The following is a 21,386-nucleotide window of genomic DNA, read 5'->3' on the forward strand; positions in this document are numbered from 1 at the left end:
ACATTCAGAACACTCATTCCAGGCCTCTCTCCACCATTAACTTTATGGTGCTGAATATGAGGGGATTGGTGTCTGAAGAATTTCCCACATTCATTATATTCATACGGCTTTTCCCCAGGGTGAAGTCTCAGGTGCTCACTGAATTCCAACCTTTTCATGGTTTTCCTACATTTGGTGCATTCAGAGAACTCTTCTCCAATGTGGATTCTCTGGTGCAAAAGAAATCTTTCTTTGTGGATGAAACATTTCCATATTCACCGCACTGAGATGGCTTTCTCCAGTGTGAACTTTCCGGTGTTCAATGAGGGTGGAGCTGTGTCTAAAGAACTTCATACGTCTGCTGCACTCATGAGGCTTTCCTCCAGCGTGGATTCTCTGGTGCTCGAGAAGCCTCTTTCGAAAGATGAAGGATTTCCCACATTCGCTGCGCTTACGAGGAGGCCTTTCTCCAGTGTGAACCTTCCAGTGTTGATTAAGACTAGATCTGGGGGCGCCTGGGTGGCTCAGTCGGTTGAGCGGCCGACTTCGGCTCGGGTCACGATCTCGCGGTCCATGAGTTCGAGCCCCGCGTCGGGCTCTGGGCTGACGGCTCGGAGCCTGGAGCCTGCTTCCAATTCTGTGTCTCCCTCTCTCTCTGCCCCTCCCCTGTTCATGCTCTGTCTCTCTCTGTCTCAAAAATAAATAAAATGTTAAAAAAAAAAAAAAAAAGACTAGATCTGTACTTACAGGACTTCCCACGTTTGCTGCACGCACGAGGCTTTCCTCCAGCGTGGATTCCCTGGTGCTCGAGAAGCCTTTTTTTGTGGACAAAGGACTTCTCACACTGCCCACGCTTATGAAGGCCTTCTCCGGCATAAGCACTCTGCTGCTCTGTGAACTTAACCTTTCAGTGGCAGGGCTGCCCACGCTCGCTGCGCTACACTGCCCTTGCCGAGGGCGAGAAACCACCCTGCTCCCCTGCCTCCGTGCGGACGTTCTCCACTGGGGACGGCCTGGTGCTGGAGAAGGTCCACGCCGCCCAGGAAATCCTTCTCGGCCTCTCCATTGGGGAAAATGTTGTCTGACACGGGGATCCTGCTCTTCACAAACAGAGCCCCATTCTCCTCCGTTCTGAGGGCCTTCTCTCCGGGGTTCTGTCTCCGGTGCTGGTGGAGGTGTGAACTGAGCAAGCGCAGTTTCCCACAAGGCCCACAAGTGCATGGCTTCAGCCCAGCGTGCGTCCCTTCACGCTCAGCCGGGTTGAAGACGTCTTTCTTCACTGGGACACATGTATCACAGGAAGGAGCCTCGGGGACAAATAGGCCTGGATCTGGTATCCTGGCCTGTGACACTCTTTCCACAAAAACTCTGTTCAGAAAAGGCTTCCTTAGCTTTTATCCCATGCCAACAACCTGAGAGCAGGAAAATGGTGGTGAGGTGTCCGCAGACTTTAGTGGGACAGGACAGCCCATTACAAACGCGTGCAGGACACAACCAGGACTGAGTCCATGGCTTTGTTTTTGGGACAAGGGAGCCAGGGTCAGATGGAGGAAAGGGACACTGTGTAGCACTGACGGTTACAGAACGGTGTGTTGGGGCAGGGGGCAGGGGGCAGGGGGCAGGGGAGGGGAGGAGGAGGAGTCTCACAACCAGTGAGAAAGGAGGATCCAGTGCTGTGTCGGGAGGAGAGACGCGGTTCCACTCACTCCTCTGCCAGTGGCTTTCAGCAGTGGCTGAAATCAGTGGTTGTGTGCTGGTGACAAGTTCATGCCGTGTGGAATGTGTGTCCCACGCCAGGAAAAGGCAATTGCCTCTGGGTAGCAGATAGTCAGCCACGTAGGGATATGCACACATCACATGACGCATGGAACACAGGCTATGTGACAGAACATTTGCAGAGAGAAAGGAAGGGGAAAGACGTGGGGGACATGGATGTAGGGGACAGCCAGGGACCAGAAGTCACAGCAGAAATGACAAGTAGGCAAAATGTCAAGGATGGGGAGGAGGAACAGAAATGAGGTTTGGCCATGAGCCTTGTCGCTCAAACAGCAGGGAGCAAAGGACATTTGCCTGCTACGGTTTGTACTCAGTCCTGAAACCATGCCTGCCCACCGCTCCCACCCACCCTGCCCATGGCCAGGATCCCATGAATCCCCCCTTCCTGTGGTAAGAGAGGTGTCTGAGCCGTCAGGTCCCCGGGGCTCTCCTCTACCCCTCAGCTCAACCTCGCCAACTACGTGGGACCTGGCAGACTGAAGTCCTCAAGAGAAAAAAACAGGGCAGTCAAGTGAACATCACTGGCCCAGAGCGACCCAACCACTGAGAGACTACAGGCAAGAAATTTATTACTAGAATTTTGAGGACAGTCTTGCAAAAATCATTTAGGGTTGCCTGCAAATACTGCCCACGTCAATGTCTGTAATTCCCGAGACAGGCGGCACACCAAACAGAAGGGGGCAGAAGCGGGGACAGGGATGCTTCACAGAGGTCAACAGTCAACATGTTAAGGGGCGGGGGGAGGGGCAGAGCTAATCAGCGAGCGTTGATCAGGCAGGTACAGGAGTCAGAAGCCAAGCCCTTCTGTGAGAGGCTTCACAGCAGAACGTGTTGGTGTCTCATACCCATGCCAAGGAACCAGGGAAGGAAGCGGGGCCCATGGCCCAGCTCTGGGAGGGACAGAGAACCTTGGGAAAAGAGAATCAGAGCCTCATGCAGGGCAATGGTTTGGGAGGGAGGGTCCTTACCCAGCGAGGCTATAAGGGCCAAATTCTCCAGCATCACATCATGGTACAGGTGTCTCTGAACCTCACCCAGGAGCCCCCACTCCTCCTGAGAGAAGTACACAGCCACGTCCTCAAAGGTCCCGTGGCCCTGTCATGATGGGGGCAGAAGAGTTCATAAGCAGGATCCCAAGGCCATGGCCCTCCTCCCCAGCTCCCTCATTCAGAGGAGGTACCAGGCCCTGGTCCACTGGTACCCGCTCTTCCTCGTGCCCGCTCATCACTGCTGCCGATTGTCGGTGAGAACAGATGGGGAGGGGGCGGTCTTATCTGTGCCCCAGGCCGCTTCCCTCATGGTCAGCTCTCCTGGGACACGAAGATCACAGCCACATGGACTCACGCTCAGCCTTCCGGCTTAAACCCTGAGTACGAGGGGGCTGAGTGCACCCTCACACCCCCTTCCCCATTCGCACAGCACAATGGGATCACTCCTCCCTCACGTGCCAGGCCGTGACCACGGGACCCACGACACCACTGCCGCCTCCAGCCCGTGTCACAGGCATCTCTCTGGCTTCCCATAGGCCACTCTGCATGTGGCACCCAGGCAGTGCCTGCCGAATGCGACAGGACCCGGGGCTACCCCAGGCACTGCTCTGAGGACCTCCCCGCCTGGCCTGGCTCCTTGTCCTGACATCAGCCACCCCAGCGTGTGTGAGATCAGACCCCCTGAGCCCTCCTCCTCCTCAGCATGGTTTGCGCTGTCCCCTCTCCAGTCACACCTGTCCCTCTCCACCTCCTCATTCAAAGCCCAGGCCCGCTTCTCCTGCCACGACCCAAGAGACTCTTGCAGCGGACCTCCTGTACCCCTCAATGAGTCTGTCATCCCGTCAGACACTCTTCAGGCCCCAGCAGGAGCTGGCACAAACCCAAACCTGCAGAGGGGAACAAGTACCATGCCTTCCTCAGTGTCACCGGACCTCCATCACTGCCCTGCCTCTCAGGAGATCACATCCAGCCCCTGGGAATCCCATGCCACCACCTGGACCCCCACCTGAGGCCCGTCCCCTCGTAACTCTCTCTCTTACACACATTCGTGGTCACCGTACCTCCTCATGTCTTAGTGATGACGGCCATCCCCATCCGGGTGCCGAAGCAAGTGAGCCAGTCCATGGATATCCTCCCCGTTCTTCCCCTGTACTGGCACCGCCACCGTGATCTGCTGAGGGCATCCTCTTACCTGTGGCACCGTCTGCACACCTGCTGCTGCTGAGGGGTGTGGTATCCTCAAACCTGAACCCCTTCCTTCCCTGAAATCCAGATGTGCTTCTAGACGCCCGCTTGCCACCTCCACTCAGAGGTCCCTGCCATATCTCAGATGCAACATGCAAAAACCTAACTCCTGAGAGTGCTTCTGTTAAGTGCTCCTAACTCCTGAGAGTGCTTCTGTTAAGTACTCCTAACTCCTGAGAGTGCCTCCGTTAAGTACTCCGAACTCCAGAGACTTGCTTCTGTTAAGTGCTCCTGCTCTGGACTTTCCACCTCAGCGACGGCACTCACACACTTGCAGCTAAAAACAAACATCCTGGAGTGATGCCAGACTCTCTCACCCTGCAAGGCAGAAAATCATCCCTACTTACAAAGTAGCCTACAAACAAAACAGTTGCCTCCATCCACAGAGCCAGGGCTGTGATGTAGCTACCATTAACCTTCCCGATACCATGGCCTCCGCTGGGGTCTCCCTGCCTCCATTCTGCAGGCAGAGTAGGCTGTTTAGACGTGACTCAGATCACTTCCCTTCTCTGCTCCAAACCTTCCAGGGACCCACTCCCCTCAGCGGAGGCCCAGCACCTCAGGCTGCTTCTCGAGGACTGACTCTTGCCCTCAATCTCTGTTCCCAGCAGACGGAACAGAGTCCTGTGGGTCACTGAACACTCCCATGTGGACACGCAAGTGTCCTGGTTCTTGTGCCAGGAAGCCTTTCATCCCTTCACCTTATTGACTAGAGAAACGGGACACCTGAACAGAACTTATGACTTTGATTAAGGACCTGAGATGACCCCAGGGCACAGAAGTAAGGACAGAGAGTGTCAGGACATCACTCTCTCCTTTATCTATGTGCCAGGACCATGGGGATAGGGATCAGAGCCAGTGAGCACAGCCTGCCAGCACTTCTATTATTCCAATGCGTTCACCAACCTGGAGGCTCCCTGGATCTCACTCCTCAACAGTTTTTATACCTCCAGCTCCCCTCCCATCTGGGAGGTAGAGGGTTCTTTTTTGGTGGGGGGCGTCTGGGTTGTTCAGTCAGTTAAGCGTCCAACTCTTGATTTCTGCTCAGGTCATGATCTCACGGTGCTTGGGATTCCCCCCCATCCCGTCAAAAAAATAAAAATAAAATCAGCCTCATTAAAAAAAAAAAAAAGTTCTTTTTAAAAAGCATTTTATTTATTTTTAAGTAATCTCCAAACCCAACATATCAAACTCACTATCCTGAAGTCAAGTGTCACATGCTCTCCAACTGAGCCAGCCAGGTGCCCCGAAAGTTTAAACTTCTAATCACCTGGTCTTTCTGGTGACCAGCCCCAACTTGAGGCTATCTAGGGCCCCCGCCCTAAATCAGCTCATTAAAATAAACTCCTTTGTGATAAAAGGGGACACTTACGAAGAAAAAAGAACTCCTCATACCCAGGAAATTCCAAGGGTTTTAGGAGCTCTATAGCAAGCGTCCATGACAAAATCCAAATATATATACATTTTATCGCAGAGCTACGTTGGCATTTCAATCAATTACTACTTGGTTGCATAAGTTTAACTTGCTACAGCTGTACCTTGTGAACTTGCACTTCCCTGGGAGAGCTGAGACACCTATGACCTTGACTGGGCCTGGGCTGCTCCTCCAGCCTGGCTGGCCCTTCTTTGGCTCCACAGGGAGTAGACAGTCTGTGGAGTCTTCAGAGCAGAGAATCTACATCCCCTCACCTCTCCCCCTCCATCCCAGCAGGCTCCTTAATCATTAACCCCCCGCCCAGAAAGCCCTGAACCACAGGATCCTCTCATCTGCAGGCACACCGCCTGCCCTCCAGCCCCAGCTCTATCTATCTGCTTTCATCTCGGGGCCTATCTCAACGAAGTACTCATATTTTCCATCCTAAATGTGAGATCCAGGCTGGGTCCCGGTCCAGGACTTAGGCTGTCACGATATGCACATCACTGAGCCAGCTCGCCCCCTACTCCAGACCAGAGATTCCAGCTGCCTGTACGTCACCTCTATCTCAGAAACAGCATGTCCAAAATTCAACTCCTAGGCTCTCTCTGAAACCTGCTCCTCACCAGTTTCCACGTCTCGGTGCTTCCAGACACTCTGCCAAAAGAACGACTGGGTAATCTTTCATCCTGTGCTTTTGCTCACAGCCACACTGGCTGAAGAGGAAATCCGGCCGGTTTCACCTCTAAGATTTATCAGGAATCTTATTACTTACATTCCTTCTACGGCCCAAACCCAGCATCATTGTTGAGAGTCTTTTGCAGCGGTCTCCTGGAAGCTCTCCCTGCCTCGACCCTCGTCACTCCCCTCCGCCCCCCCCCCCCCGTCTGTTCTCCCCGGGGAACACCTGGAATACTTTTAAGACCATAACTCTGAGTTCCTCCTCTGTTCCAACCCTCCAAGGCCCCCAGAGCCCTCACCCCGGCGGCCCAGCTGCTCCCTGCAGACAGAGGGCGGACCCCCGCTCTCCCGAATGCTCTCGCGCGCCCCCACGACTTCGCAGACGCTGATCCCTTCCACACTCACACCACTGCCGGCCAGAAAGGGGATCCCGACCACGAACGCCCCAGGTTTTGCGGGCAGGGGCCTGGACTGCAGTGTATTCATCAGAAGACCCCCCCCCCCTTGGGGTTCGGGCTACACGGGTCCGGGACACACACTCTCTCACCTGAGCCAGGTACGTTAGCCCGGCCGTCGCCATAGGACCCTGCGGGTTCAACCCGGCCAGGAGACGTGTGATAAAGGCGGAGACGGGCGGGACCCCCCCCCCCCGCAGCCGCGCTCACACCGAACCTCAGATCCGCGCCTAGTCAGTACAGTCGAGACATCCTTCCGCCTCTTGAGTCCGGGATCCAAAACCCGGGCTCGGAAACTCAGGCTCCACGCGGAAAAGGCGGGAAGTCCCGCCTCCCTGGTCGTTGCACGCTCCTGGAAACGCCCTCATTGGTCAGCGTGGCCCAGAAGCTGGCGCACAGTCTTCTGGGTAACCTAGTTCCTCTCACGCCAGGGATTGCTGCGAAGTCCGTCGGTGGCCATCAGCCCTCACACTGATGGCCAGGTGGTTCCTAGGAAGGAGGAATTAGAAATACATGAAATTAGAGTCAGAAAAACCTAAGTTAACCTTAAAATAAAGCTGCCAGTTATAACCAACAAAAGATAGGTTTGGGGAATAAAAGAGAGTTGTAATCCAGGACGAACAAACTGCCGTAGGCAGTCGAGGAACAAAGGAGAGGTACCCAGTTTTATGGAGAAAAGGGGTAAGTTGGGAAGGCTGTCATAAATTAAAAGCCATTAGAATAAACTGGGAGTTTGAATTATAGTGGCTTCTCATTGGCTGAGCGGAGTGGGATAAGGAAAGTTTCCTGTTCGTATGGGATAGTAAATTAGTATCCATCTGCTAGGTCAAGTCTCTCTCTTCCTGTTCGGTCTGCAATTGACTAGGAGTGGTAGGGCCTCTGCTGAAACCTCCCGACGACATTTTTAATGAGGTTTTGGTTATTAATTTTCATACCAGTATAAACTTTAAAAGAATCCAATTTAACTTGGATTTCTCAACATAAATGTTGATGCAGGATTACAATGCATTCAAAGTGTTAAAAAACTGAGGCACGGGGCACCTGCGTGGCTCAGTCAGTTGAGCTTCCGGGTCTTGATTTGGACTCAGCTTATGGACTCCTGGTTTGTGGATTCCAGCCCCAAGCCGGGCTCTGTGCTGATGGCATGGAGCCTCCTTGGGCTTCTCTCTGCTCATGCTCGCGTTCTCTCAAAATAATTAACTTCAAAAACAAAACAAAACACCGAGACATGACACAGTCCTTAACTTTTGTGGGGTTTTTTTAAAATATTTTTTTCTTTCTGAAAGACTGTTAAGACAAAAATCTTGGAGGGATTTTTAAGTAAGAGAAATCAAGTCACTAAGATTTGGAATAAAAAAATGTGAATTATATGCAACAAAATACCCTTCTATGCTTCATTATTGGCTAAAAAGTAAATACATAAAATTAGATGACACAAACCTATTGTTGACAGTATTTGCTAACTTGCCATGATTGGTAGTGGTGTAAGGCAAAACCACTAAGAGATTGTGCTAAAATACTATTTGGGGAGGGGGGTTAGTGGTGAGGTCAAGTGTTGATAATAATAGTTACAAGTGTAAAAATCCCAGCACCCTTTTGGAATTCGAGAAGCTATTCATAAATGTCATAATTCAATATGTATAGAAGATGCAAAATTTATTTTAATATAAAAAGTTGGAGTAATTTTCCTAAAAGATTAATTCAAGTCATAAACTTAAAATAAGAAACAGTGTCTTATTGGCATAATGGCATAGAATTCAAGTTCAAAACTAGCAGAGTAAACTGTAAAGTTTATAAAGAGGTGTTCACATATTTAGATTCCTCATGCGAGACTGGACTATGGTGATGCTACAGAAAATTGGAAAATGGCTGCCTAAAAACATTATTCACGGGATAATACCAATTATCATACCAATACCAAATTGAACACCAGTTTTCATCTCTGCTCTTAATCATACACAGAAATTAATTTCAGATAAGGAAGGCTTAAGTGGTAGTAAAAATATGTAACTTAAAAGATCATGGAAGAAAAAGAGCAGGAGTTTTCAAGCCAAATATAAAAATTATCAAAACATATACACAAACTATATGAAAACAACACACTTCTATTATCAAAAAAAAAACACAAAAATTGAAATAACAAGAACACAAGTGAGAGGATATTGAGTCATCTATAATTTTTAAAGACTTAACATATAACTAGTAAATACATTTAATAAGCCCTCTACAAATTAATAAGAAAAATGTTTAAAGCCAGAAACTGCAAAACTCTTGCATACCACTTTAAATTAGAATTACAAAAGGCAAATAAAAATTTTTTTAAATAATCTTTGGCAATCAGGAGATGAAACATCAGATTGGTGAGACTCAGTAAGTCTGACAGTACTGACCCTGAAAACATTAGTAAATATCATAAACTATCATTGAACATCTATTATAATTACTTTGGAGCAGAGTTTGGTATTATACATTACACTTAAACCTATGTCTACGCGAAAAAATTCTTCCTGTTGATATATGCACTGCATAAGCCAGTGAATAAACCAGAAAACATGGCAGTCACGTTAAGTAGCAGTGCTGTAACTGCCAAAAACACAGAGAAAGAAGCAAGCAAACACATGAAAACTTTCAAGAAGAGAATATAAAATCGAATTTTATTTATTCATCCCACAGACTACTACCCACAAGACCCACGAGTGTATGCTTTCAGCCCAGCATGCATTCCTTTGTGCTCAGCTAGGTACAAAATGTCTTTCTCCCCACGTGGCCCATGGTCCAGCTTCCTGTCCCAACTTCAGCCATCCAGACCTTCTATGGATCCCAGGTAGCCTAACCTCCTCTTCCTTTTCAGTGTCACATGTGCTCTACATACACTAATAACATTTCTCTCCACCTACACTCATTCAAAGCCCAGCCTCATCTGTTCCCACCACATGCCAATGACTCTCCCATAAGATATCATTTGCTCCCAAGCTAATCTGTCAGCTTGTCTGAAATTCCTCTGTCTCCACCAAGAGTTATCAAAAAAGTCTGAGCCTGGAGAGGGAAGAAGAAGCACGAACCCTGACCTCTGCATCATCTGACTTCCTTTACTGCTTTGACTCTGAACAGATCTCATAGCCACTTCCCCTTGGAAGCCTGTGCCACTAGCCAGCACTCTCTCCTCTCCCCACCACACACACCCATGGTGGTACAGTCCAACTTCTGTTGATAAAGACTGTCCCCATTAATCAGGTGCCCAAGCAAGATGCCCAGTCCTTGGAGAATACCCACCCCATCCTTTCCCCTAATGGCATCATCACCATGATCTGAATATGCCCCCCTAGAAATCTGACATATTCCAGGGCACCTCGGTGGCTCAGTCAGTTGAGTGACCGACTCTTGATTTTAGCTCAGGTCATAACCCCAGGTCATGGGATTAAGCCCCGTGTCTGGCTCTGCACTGAGCGTGGAGCCTGCGTGGATTCTGTTTCTCTCTCCCTCTGCCCCTCTCTCCTGCTCTCTCACTCTCTCTCTCTCTAAAATAAATAATAATAATAATAACAATAATAATAATGAGAAGGAGGAGACATATTCCATATTCCAGCCACCTACTTACAAAGATCTTCAAACTGAATCCCTCCTTTAAATTCCAGATGTGTTTCTAACTGCCAACCTGACACGTCTACTCAGAGATCCTGGAATATCTCAGACCCACTTCTAATACCGCCTCTGAGAGTTAGTCCTACGCCTGACTTCCCCATCTCAGTTGACAATGTCTCCATTCTTTGTAGGTGCCAAAGCCAAAACCCAACAGTCGTCCAGCTCCCAGAATCCAGAATCCAACCAACTTCCCCCATGACAACAGGCCCTTCTCTGGTCCATCCATCCTCAGCGGTGTTCCAGTCCACTACAATTATCTCCTTCCTCACCCCAAAATCTCTCCTCCACTCTGAATTCCCGGACGGCCTGTTAATAGATGAGTCAGATCACCTCCCTTTCCTGTTACAAATCTTCCATGGTTCCCCAAACCCTCAGAACAGATGCCCAACTGCCCAGCCAGCAGTTCTAGTCCTGAATTCTGCCCCCCTGCCCTCCGCATTCTCCCCATATATAAAGCAGACTTGCTGTTCCCTGAACACCCTCAACTCAGACTCACCTCCAAGCATTTGGAGACGCTGCCTCCCATCCCAGGGACAACCTTTGGGCTCACCTCATGTTGGTTGCCAGAAATGTGGACTTTATCCTACAAGTCCTGGACTGGATTCAGGATTCAGGAATCTGGGCAGAGGAGAGCCCCCCAAGGCCCCCAGACCTAGAAGTGGGAGCCAGGAAGGTGAAGAGCCCACGAAACCACTCTCCTCAAACGGGGGAAGCACGCAGGCAGGGGCCTGGGTGCCAGAGGGCTTGGGGCACGACCCTCACCTGCACTGACGCTGTGTGAGCTGACCGACCCTGGTTGAAGGTCACACTCCTGTGAGATGGTCCGCAGGGCAGAAAGGGGGGGGGGGGTCCCTGGCTCCCACGAAGGAGCGCAAGGGCCCCTGCGGTCCTGGGACAGTTCAGCTGAGCCCCGCGTCATGGATTTGGTGCAGACCAAGTTCCTTTTCATTACAGCGCAGCAGTGATGCCCCTTCAAGCTCTCCCTCCATGGCCTGCATTGGAAGCTGGAATCCACATCAGAGATAAAAGGCCAGAATTTCTCTGGATGTTTGAGGAAAATTGTCTTGATGACATGTTTGTTTTTTTTTTAATTCTGCTTCATATCATGGATCTGTTTTTATTTCCAACTGTAGGTCAGTTTTGTTTTATTATATCATTGCAAAATGAAAATTGCAAAACAATGTTGCTTCCTAAAAGTCAGCCTTTCAAATGCATCCCTTCGAAAGTTTCTCTCTTCCTCACTAACAAATCTGTTCCTTTGGTTTTCATTTAACTTTGAACTGTTTTCTTATGTGAGTACGCACAAACACGTAAACACATATACTTCTTTCTTACAGCAATAGAAAATTGTAGAAAATATTCCTGAGTGTATTAACACCCACGTGTTGACTTTTTACAATCAGTTACTAGTACAGTGGGTGGGTTGAGCCTTTCTTTATTCTTAAATTTTTTTTTTAACGTTTATTTATGTTTGAGACAGAGAGAGACAGAGCATGAATGGGGGAGGGTCAGAGAGAGGGAGACACAGAATCCGAAACAGGCTCCAGGCTCTGAGCCGTCAGCACAGAGCCAGACGCGGGGCTCGAACTCACGGACCATGAGATCACGACCTGAGCCGAAGTCGGCCGCTCAACCGACTGAGCCACCCAGGCACCCCTAGCCTTTCTTTATTCAACAAGTTATTTCTTGTTTGGTTTCCAGTTCACTTTGCTTTGCTTTTGAATTTTGTTTTGGATTACTGCTTCAATTAATAAGTTCTTTCATGCTTAATAATATACTTTTATACTTTATGCTATGTGGGAAATGTGGGTCCCATTACATCCCGAGGGAATCGTGAAGATGATGACACGTACTTTTATTTTTCCCTTGGTTCTGGAGTGTTATTGAAAGCCATGCTCCCTAGATATTGATGTGATGGGTGCGTCCAGCTCAGGATGGAAGCTGGGATCCTGGAAAATGTCATTTTCCCTTTCCTTTCAATTTCACTTTGCTCTGTGGGCATGACCTCAGACCCATAGTCCATATTCTTTTTCTTCTTTTTCTTCTTTTGTTTTTTTTTGGGGTTTTTTTTTTTTTTTGGTGTTTATTTATTTTGAGAGAGAGAGCTCATGCAGGCAAGAGCAGGAGAAGGGCAGAGAGGCAAAATCCCAAACAGGCTTCGCACTACAGTGCAGAGCCCAATGCGGGACTCGAACTCACAAACTGCAAGATCATGACCTGAGCCGAAATCAAGAGCCCGAAGCTCGACGGAATGAGCCACCCAGGTGCCCCTCCAAGGTCTGTATTCTTGTCGAACTAGTCTCAGTCAACCCCTTGGTACTCTTCTGCAAAAAGACACAATGGCAGGGGCACCTGGGTGGCTCAGTCAGTTAAGTGTCTGGCTTTGGCTCAGTTGTGATCTCAGGGTTCCTGAGTTTGAGCTCCACATCAGGGTCTGTCCTGACAGCTCAGAGCCTAGAGCCTGCTTCAAGGTTTTTTGTCTCCCTCTCTCTCTGCCCCTCCTCCATTCCATCTCTCTCTCTCTCTCTCTTTCAAAAATGATATAAACATTAAAAAAAAAAAGACACAATGGCAACATTTGGGTGGGACTATTCCCTGGATGAAGCTAAATGTAAATGTGTCTCCTATTTGTGCAGAATGGGTGAGGCAGTTTTATTCAGCACCACCTGCCCCCTCAGTGGCTTCCAGGATACGAAGCTTTGCCCCAATTTCTCTGGGCAGGTGGAGCTAAAAGTTAAATCTTTCTGTTCTGCCAAATTTACCCATTTGTTGTATTTATGCCAATACTTCCATGTGCTAATGAATGTGTATAATAAGTCCTTTTTTTTTTAATGTTTATTTTTGAGACACAGAGATGTGGTGTGAGTGGTGGAGGGGCAGAGAGAGAGGTCGACACAGAATCCCAGGCAAGTTCCAGGCTCCAAGCTGTCAGCACAGAGCCCAACGCCGGGCTCGAACTCACGAACCCAGTGATCATGACCTGAGCCAAAGTTGGACGCTCAGCTGACTGAGCCACCCAGGAGCCCCTGTATAGTAAGTCTTAAAATCAGGGTTGTGTTCTCTTCTAACTTTGTTCTTTTTCAAAGTTCTTTTGGTCATCTTTTGTCCTTTGCATTTACATATAAATTTTAGAATCTGCTTGTTGATTTCTACCAAAACAAATATACCAGGATTTTAATATGGATTGCATTTCATCTATAGGCTCACTCTGAGAGAGGAAGATTTTTTTTTTGTCTTCAATTTAAAAAATGTTTAATGTTTATTTATTTTTGAGAGAGAGAGAGACAGGGTGTGAGGCAGGGAGGGGCAGAGAGAGAGGGAGTCACAGAATCTGAAGCAGGCTCGAAGCTTCGAGCTGTCAGCACAGAGCCCGACATGGGGCTTGAACCCACGAACTGTGAGATCATGACCTGAGCCGAGGTCGGACTCTTTAACCTACTAAGCCACCCAGGTGCTCCTGTGATCAATTTTTTTAAGGGAAGAGGATTTTTATTTTATTTTATTTTTTATTTATTTATTTGAGAGAGAGGGTGCAAATGAACGAGGAGCAGAGAGAGGGAGAGAGAGAGAGAATCCCTCCAGGGACAGAGAGAGAGAGAGAAGCAGGGCTCACCTAAAGCAGGCCTCAAACTCACGAACCATGAGATCATGACCTGTGCCAAAATCAAATGTTTAACCAACTGAGCCACCCAGTTGCCTTAGAGAGAGTAATATCTTTGAGACAGAGAGAGACAGAGCATGAACAGGGGAGGGGCAGAGAGAGAGGGAGACACAGAATCTGAAACAGGCTCCAGGCTCTGAGCAGTCAGCACAGAGCCTGACACGGGGCTCGAACTCACGGACCGTGAGATCATGACCTGAGCCGAAGTCGGACGCTTAACCGACTGAGCCACCCAGGCACCCCGAGAGTAATATCTTAATAGGATGTTTCCCGTCCATAAATATGGTATATCTCTCCTTTTATTCCGGTCTTGAGTAGCTTAACTCCAAGCCAAAATCCTACGTGTGATTTTCCAGGCCAAACTGCAGGCAGTTAGAGAGACTTCACCCAGAAAGCCTCACAGGAGAAAGCTGCCCTCCCCACAGCAGGTGCATACTCAGTTCACTGCAGGCTCTGGACAAAGTTGCAGTCAAGGCATCGTTCTCTCTGCACCCCCAGCCATGCTCTTGTGTATATCTGCATTCCTAGCCTAGGCACCTCCATTCAGAGGCCTTTTTATATGTGCGAGGAAAGACAGGACTCCACTGAGATACTGTTCGGGCATCTCTACCAAAACTCCCTTTTGTGGGGGGGGGGGGGGGGGGTGAAGACCCTTTACCCACTCTGACTTAGTAGTCAGCACTCCTAGTACTCCTAGCCCATACCCTCTTCCTCCTCCATCCACGGGGTCTGTTAAATAGCAGGAGTCTTTATTTAAAAAAAAAAATTAATATTTTTATTTATTTTTGACAGACAGAGAGAGACAGCACTAGTGGAGGAGAGAGGGAGAGAGAGGGAGAGAGAGGAAAGGAGGGAGGGAGGGAGAGGGAGGGAGAGAGAGAGAGAGAGAGAGAATGAATCCCAAGTAGGCTCCATGCTGTCAGTGCAGAGCCCCACCTGGGGCTCGAACTCTCGAAACCACAAGATCATGACCTCAGCCGAAACCAAGAGTCGGACACTCAACCGACTGAGCCACCCAGGTGCCCCAACAGCAGGAGTCTTGTTCAGGGCTCCCTGGCAGTGAGATCCCCTGTCTGCACTAATCATCTGACCCTCACTGGGTGCAGTTCTGGGAAGTAAAATGAGACATGGAAGGAGCCTGCCCCTTCTTTCCGTTCCTGGCCTCTTGTTTATTACCCCAGGATGTGAATAAACCCTGAATTGTTACTTTTTGTTTGTTTTCCTCCCTATCCTACTTGACCATCTCTGAGGAGTTACACATCTTCTTTCTTTCTTTTTTTTTTTTTTTTAAGGTTTATTCATTTCTCAGAGACAGAGAGGCAGAGCGTGAGTGGGGGAGGGTCAGAGAGAGGGAGACACAGAATCTGAAACAGGCTCCAGGCTCTGAGCTGTCAGCACAGAGCCCGATGCGGGGCTTGAACTCATGGACCTCGAGATCATGACTTGAGCCGAAGTTGGATGCTTAACAGACTGAGCCACCCAGGTGCCCCTACACATCTTATTTCTAAGTATTTGTATATCTGATGCTATTAGAGACTGCAGTGTTTTTTAAATTAGCAGTTGTTCATACCCATTACGTAGAATAACACTTAATAGTTCTAGCAGTTTCCTTTTATGTTTTGGTTTCTAGGGTTTTGTAAATCCCATAGGATTCTTTCCATAGACTATCATGTCCTCTGTTAATAGACACAGTATTACTTGTTTGTTTCTAAACTGGATACTCTGTGTCCCTTTTTCTACCTTGACTAATCTAGCTAAAACCTTTGGTAGAATAGCTTCCTCTGCAGAGAATTGCTTTAGCAGCATCCCACAAATTTTAACATGTTGTGTATTTATTTTGCATAAGATAGTTTATTTCCTTGGAGTGGAAAAGTTCAGTCCTATGTGTAGGAATTCTGGATGTCTGGCTTTGACTCTTTGTTGAGATAGGGTGGTGGGATTTTTTTTGTCTAATGTTTATTTTATTTTTGAGAGAGTGAGAGAGTGAGAGAGAGAGAGAGAGAGTGGTGGAGGGGCAGAGACAGAGACAGAGACACAGAATCTGAAGTAGGCTCCAGGCTCTGAGCTGTAAGCAAAGAGACCAACGCAGGGCTCAAACTCATGAGCTATGAGATCATGACCTGGACTGAAGTCTGACGCTTAATGGACTGAGCCACCCAGGCGCCCCTAGCTTTCAAATTTTTAATGCATAGAAGTTCCTGGGTGGCTCAGTCAGTTGATAGTTGATCGTCCAACTTCAGCTCAGTTCTTGATCTTGAGGTTTGTAAATTCAAGCCCCACATTTGGCTTACTGTAGTCAACGCGGAGCCCACTTTGGATCTTCTGTCCCCCTCCCCTCTGTGCCCCTCCCCCACTTGCACTCATGCTGTGTCTCTCTCTCCCTCTGTCTCTCTCAAAAATAAATAAACAGGGGCACCTGGGTGGCTTGGTCGGTTAGCGTCCGACTTCGGCTCAGGTCATGATCTCACGGTCCGTGAGTTCGAGCCCCGCGTCGGGCTCTGTGCTGACCGCTCAGAGCCTGGAGCCTGTTTCAGATTCTGTGTCTCCCTCTCTCTCTGTTCCTCACCTGTTCATGCTCTGTCTCTCTCTGTCTCAAAAATAAATAAACGTTAAAAAAAATTAAAAATAAAATAAAATTTAAAAATAAACATTAAAAAAATAAAAATTTTAATGTATCACTGTAAGCAATCGGTGGTCTGGCTGTCCAACCAACTCTTCAGATTGTCAAAGGACCAGGATGGAAAGCCTTAACTTATTGCATCCTTGATCTATTTTTAAAATGTGATGATTACACAAAGGAGAAATCTCTAATCCCTTTAGAATCAATTCTGATTAAACATTGCCAAGCAAAGGAGAGAATTAAGAACGAAAGGAGAACCAGGGTTTTTTGGAACAACCCCATCAACCTAAGGTTGCTTTCTTTTTTTATGGGAAAAATGGCCTGTAGGTAGTGAAGAAACTTCATTAGGAATCATGCACACCGATTCTCAGTGCATTGCCATAATTTAACTAGCTGATGGAAAGTTAAAAGTCCGATTAAAAAAAAGGCCAAAAACCTTGACAGACACCTCATCAAAGAAGATACCACAGATGCCAAATAAGCATAAAAAAAATACTCCCTGTCATATGTCTCAGGGAAATGCACATCAAGCATCTAGATACCACTAGATACCTATTCAAATCTAGAACACTGACAGCACCAAACTGTGCCGTGGACCTAAAACTGCTCTAAAAAATAGGCTTGACAAAATTTTAAAAGACAACATAACAGGGGTGCCTGGGTGGCTCAGTCGGTTAAGCGTCCGACTTCAGCTCAAGTCATGATCTCGAGGTTCCTGAGTTCAAATCCCACGTTGGGCTCTGTGCTGACAGCTCAGAGCCTGGAGCCTGCTTCGGATTCTGCGTCTCCCTCTCTCTCTGCCCCTCCCCTGCTCATGTGCACTCTCTCTCGCGTTCTCTCTCTCCCTCAAAAATAAACGTTTAGGGGCGCCTGGGTGGTTCAGTCGGTTAAGCGTCTGACTTCACCTCAGATCACGATCTCACCGTCAGTGGGTTTGAGCCCCGCGTCGGGCTCTGGGCTGATGGCTCAGAGCCTGGAGCCTGCTTCCGGTTCTGTGTCTCCCTGTCTCCCTGCCCCTCCCCCGTTCATGCTCTGTCTCTCTCTGTCTCAAAAATAAATAAACGTTAAAAAAAAAATTAAAAAAAAATAAATAAAAATAAACGTTTAAAAAACTTTTTTAAAAAGACAACATAACAAGGTATATGATAATGAAACTCTAGGTGGCTTGCAGGTGAAATCATGGTTCAGTGTAGGAATTTTGGGATGAAAATTATGTTGCTTCACTCTTACCCAAACTCTTTATCGTAATGGGTGTAATACTTAACTGAGAAATTCTCTTACTGAAATTTTGGAAAAGAATGACCTGAAAATCTGCAAAAAGGAAAACAGCTAACATTAATTTGGTGCCTTGTGAGAGGCTGAGAGCTAGAGAATAATATTATACCTTCGCTTTGATCTTCAGATGATCATAACGGTGAAACTACTTGTCCTTAGGTATCTTCTCATCTGCTTGAAGCTGAAAGGCCAGTACTGATCCCAATGTTCTTAAGATGCATACAATCTGGATTCATCTATGTTATGTGCCTCTGATACTAACAGATTAAAATGTGAAATAATTCTAATATTGTTTTGTTTTTAATACCCATTTTTCTGGCTATGTCTATTTCAGAGAACCCTTTTAGGAAGTAGTATGCAGGAACTTTTGCCTCTCCATCACACCCAAGAAGTACTGTGTTCAACAACAACCAGAGGTCACTGTGGCATTTACAACCAAAGGGAGGAGCCATTGAAAAAGGTACCTGGATACACTGGATATAAAATCCTCTCTGTGTCTGGCTTGAGGCAGTATGTGCCCTAATGGTTTTAGTCCATGTTTTGTGGATAGAGGAACACGGAAAACGACACTTGCCAAATAGCGTCAGAGGCTATGTGGGCTCCTATGCTTAGTGACCATAGCCATAGTGGCCTATTTATGTGCATTCTTATGAGAAGCTTATTGGTATATGCAAACTAAGGTAGAATTAGGGGTGATCACTTCCCATATGACATCCTAAGAACATTGAGCATTTTAGGCCCATAAAATGTACTCAAATATCACCTCAGCAATAAGCAGTCTATAGCAAAAACAGATCTGGTGGCCAAACTATCGGTGACCAAAATGGTCTAAAAGAACCCCATGTGAACTTGTCATGGGTCTAGCTGGCCTGACAGAACCAGAGTCTGTCTTCCCTGAGGAGAGAGATACTGAGGAGAAATATTCATTGGCCATCTGACCACACCACAGTGTGTGTTTTCCAGGAAGAAGAGAAAAGGTTTGTTATCTTCCTTGGGGCTGCTGTAACAGATTCCACCAAGTAGGGGGCTCAAAACAAAAGAAATCTGCTCTCTCAAGTTCTAGAAATCAAGAGGTTGGCAGGGTCAGTTCCTTCTGGAAGTTCTGAGAGAGAATCTGTTCCATGTCTCTCACCTAGCCTCTGGTATTTTCCAGAAATCCTTGGTATCCCTTGGCTTGCAGATACATCTCTCCAGTCTCTGTATGCATTTTCACGTGGTCTTTTCCTTTGTGTCTCTGAGTATGTCAAATCTCTTCTCCTTTCTCTTATGAGGACATCAGTCACTGGACTTAAGGCTCACCCTAAATACAAGATGATTTTTCCCCAGGATTCTTAGTTAAAACACGTCTGCAAAGAGGTGCCTGGGTGACTCAGTCGGTTGAGCGTCAGATTCTTGATCTCAGCTCAGGTCATCCCAGTGTTGTGGGATTGAGCCCCATGTTGGGCTCCCTGCTGCACATGAAGCCTGCTTAAGATTCTCTCTCTCTCCTTCTTCCCCCTTCCTCTGCTTGCTCTTTCTCTCTAAAACAAACATTTAAAGAATAAAATAAAATGCATCTGCAAAGAACCTATTGGCAAATAAGTCATTTCCCAGGTATCTGGGATAAAGATTTGGACATCATCTTTTTGAAAGACACTATTTAACCCTACTCACAGATGGATGGCAAGCAGCCTGAACAGATAATACAGCTTAGGAAAATGCAACTATTTTTTTAAATATTTATTTTTGAGAGAGAGAGAGCACGAGCAGGGGAGGGGCAGAGAGAGAGACAGAAGACAGAGTATTCCAAGCAGGCTCTCTGTGCTGACAGCAGAGAGCCTGATGTGGAGCTCGAACTCACGACCTGTGAGATCATGTCCCGAGCCGAAGTCAGACGCCTAACCAACGGAGCCGCCCAGGTGTCCTGTAGAAAAATGGATAAAACAAATCCACTGGATGGCAAGACTGCACCCTAGGGAACATGGATGGAAAGAGCACGCGCAGTGACCCAAGAGGAGCCATTACATATGCTTCTCCAGACGGAAGCAGAGGCGTCTAGGTACCACTTCGAAAGCCCAAAGCGCGAACTCATCCACACTGGCCAGTCCTAAGCCGTGTGCCTGGCTTGCCTTGCCTTTCCCCCCGGAAACCCCTATAAAGGTCATGCCCTAGCTCTTCCTCTTGCTCCTGTTTTTACTTCCTGACCACCCTGGTGTTTTGTCCATGTAGCCCCTTGTGGCACGCCTCAAGGGGCACGGTCCTGTTTCTAGACCGTGTGAGTGTCATAAACTTTGTTTTCCTGAGCCTTTCTCTGTTTCCTCTTGTGGCCACACCTGATGGACCATTTCTTAAAAGAATATAAAACAATGAGGAAAATAATTTTTATATATTTTCAAAGAATCCTTTCTCTAATAACTTACAACAATACCAGAAAAATAGTAACTTCTTTTTTTTAAATTTTTTTTAACGTTTATTTATTTTTGAGACAGAGAGAGACAGAGCATGAATGGGGGAGGGGCAGAGAGAGAGGGAGACACAGAATCGGAAGCAGGCTCCAGGCTCTGAGCCATCAGCCCAGAGCCCGACGCGGGGCTCGAACTCACGGACCGCGAGATCGTGACCTGAGCTAAAGTCAGACGCTTAACTGACTGAGTCACCCAGGCGCCCCAATACCAGAAAAATAGTAACTTCTGTGTAGGGATATCAGAGGGACATCATCATAACAAAGCAAAAAGTTACCATCACTGATAATGGGAAAACAGACATCACACGCCTCCCAGTACAGCACATTGAGAAGGGCACAGCAATGCATCTGTGGTTTTCCAGCCTCCCAAACGCTGAAACTTAATGATTTGTTAAGAAACCTCATGACTGAGGTAAATTTTACAAAATAATTGGTCTGTATTTTTTAGAAACAAGAAAAAAAACACTCAAGAGAAGAGTAAGAAACTGTTTCGGATCAATGGAAAATAAAAGCAAATCAGAAATAAATGTAATTCCCTTTTTTAAAATTTTTTAAATGTCTATTCATTTCTGAGAGAGTGACAGAGACAGAGAGACAGAGCATGAGTCGGGGAGGGGCAGAGAGAGAAGGAGACAGAATCCGAAGCAGGCTCCAGGCTCTGAGCTGTCAGCACAGAACCTGATGTGGGGCCCCAACCCACAGACCGCGAGATCATGACTTGAGCCAAAGTTGGATGCTTAATCCACTGAGCCACCCAGGTGCCCCAAATAAATGCAATTCTTGATACTGGACTTGGCTCTGGACTGAAAAAAATTAGCTGTAAAGGGGATTAATAGAACAATTGACACAATTTAAGTATGGCCTGTGAATTAAGTAATACTGTTGTATCATTATTAAATTACTTGGTTTTGAATATGTAGGATATGTTATGTAGGATAATATAAATTCATGTAAGAAATATACACCAATGTGTGCTTTGGCTGATGCTCTTTGTACAATGTTCCTAACATACTTTTCAAAATGTTCAAAAAATAATATATATATATATATATATATATATATATATATATATATATACATACTTTCAAAAATATCATATATATTCAGAAACTATCTATGCCTATGCATACACATACACAAGCACATATGCATATAAGGATATGAGATGGAAGAGATCTTCTTTAGTCTTCTAAATAACATCCACAA

The 21,386-nt window shown here is 47.0% G+C and overlaps 2 long non-coding RNA genes across 4 annotated transcripts; one reads left to right on the forward strand and one right to left on the reverse strand.

The window, feature by feature from the left end:
- Positions 1-680: 680 nt before the first annotated feature.
- LOC122207657 lies at positions 681-5,026 on the reverse strand. The gene is made up of 3 exons (XR_006196954.1): positions 4,896-5,026; positions 2,724-4,307; positions 681-1,391 (listed from the first exon to the last, which is right to left on the reverse strand). It is a non-coding gene; the product is annotated as an uncharacterized LOC122207657 (long non-coding RNA).
- Positions 5,027-6,414: 1,388 nt separating this feature from the next.
- On the forward strand, positions 6,415-20,708 carry LOC122207659. Of its 3 annotated transcripts, none has more exons than XR_006196959.1 (4): positions 6,415-6,640; positions 11,136-11,314; positions 18,072-18,197; positions 20,629-20,708. It is a non-coding gene; the product is annotated as an uncharacterized LOC122207659 (long non-coding RNA). The 3 variants fall into 3 exon arrangements; XR_006196957.1 differs by lacking the exon at positions 6,415-6,640 and adding an exon at positions 6,946-7,220; XR_006196958.1 differs by lacking the exons at positions 6,415-6,640; positions 11,136-11,314 and adding an exon at positions 6,946-7,220.
- Positions 20,709-21,386: the final 678 nt, after the last annotated feature.

This window comes from Panthera leo, chromosome E2, assembly GCF_018350215.1.
Source record: "Panthera leo isolate Ple1 chromosome E2, P.leo_Ple1_pat1.1, whole genome shotgun sequence".
NCBI classification, from domain to species: domain Eukaryota; kingdom Metazoa; phylum Chordata; class Mammalia; order Carnivora; family Felidae; genus Panthera; species Panthera leo.